Source organism: Corvus brachyrhynchos, unplaced genomic scaffold (genome assembly GCF_000691975.1).
Source record: "Corvus brachyrhynchos isolate BGI_N302 unplaced genomic scaffold, ASM69197v1 scaffold281, whole genome shotgun sequence".
Taxonomy (NCBI): domain Eukaryota; kingdom Metazoa; phylum Chordata; class Aves; order Passeriformes; family Corvidae; genus Corvus; species Corvus brachyrhynchos.
The window spans coordinates 5,950,417-5,951,774 of NW_008236509.1; positions in this window are offsets into that span (position 1 = coordinate 5,950,417).

The following is a 1,358-nucleotide window of genomic DNA, read 5'->3' on the forward strand; positions in this document are numbered from 1 at the left end:
CGCGGGAACTGCCTCGCTGCTGCTCGCAGAGCGCTCGGTGCACGTGGCCTGGGCCGCACGGTCCCTGCGCCAGGCTTCCCTTCGCCAGGACACAGCTGACATTGCTCAACAGTCTCGGTAACGAAATAATATTCACGAAAATATTCTTCCATCGGCATATATTTTGACTCCAGTATTAACTGTGTCCAAACGGTTTTCCAAAAGCCCTTGGTAAGAATTAAATCCCAAGAAACATAGAAAAAGTTCTTAAACAACCATGCCAGGAAGTGTTTCAGTTCTTTTTGAGCTTGAATCAAGCTAAAATTTACAAATCGTTGTTCAAGAATCATTTTAAGTTTAAGATAAATGTCCATATGCGGCTCTGAGAGCCAAGAGTCTTCCCATGGTTCCTCCATAGTTAAGATATGGAATAGCAAAGCAAAACCAAGAAGAGGAATCCAAAGTTTCCAGGGTTTACTCACACAAATCAGTCGCTTAGGGATCGGGGATCGTTCTGCTCACAAATCTCCACCATTTGTTGCAGTGGGGATCCTGCAACACGCATATATCAAACCAGGAGTCCCGTGGAAAGGAAATATATAGGGAGGATGGCATGGGCGAGAACTTGGCCAGCTGCAAGGAGGATGAATACATTGCATGTTAATGGTAAAGAGTCCTTGTGACCCTACTTGGACGATCTCTGGTGTTATTGAAATCTCTGGTGGTGTACGCGTGGTGTCTCCTATAATAAACAAGCAGCAGTCTTTCAATCCTTCGCAACTCACGAGGACCCGTTGAGGTGTGATGGAGTCCATCGTGGTTGCAGAAGCATTAGTCACAGTTTTTCTGGTTGCGGCTTCTTTATTTATGTCATCATGTGGGGCCGCAGATCTGCGCTGAGTCCTCAGTTTCCCAGCTGTACCTCCACGGGAGTGGGCGATGCTACTTGCCCTGGGGAAACAGTTCAGGAACTTTGATTAATCGGGGCTGTAGCTCTGCAGTTCCGGGCTATATGTCCTGGTTTGCCACATCTATGGCAAGTCCAGGTTCTGTTTGTCATCCTCTTGTCCTGAGGTGCTGTTGCCTCAGTGGCGCCCGCAGCTCCTACCACATTCCCCCTCGTTTTTAAATTTGGTTGGTCAATTGGAACTAAGGCTGTGCAATGTCAAATCATTTGCTTTAACATTGGTGGGGGATCAAGTGGAAGGGTCACAATCACTCTCTTACAAGGTTCATTTGCATTAGCTTTTGCTATTTGACTGATTATGCTTTCTCTAATTCTTGTATCTTCCACTTGCTTCTCCACCACTAATTTTAATTTGTCAATAAAGTCAATAAATGGTTCATTTGGGAGTTGCCGAATTTCAGTAAAATTTAGT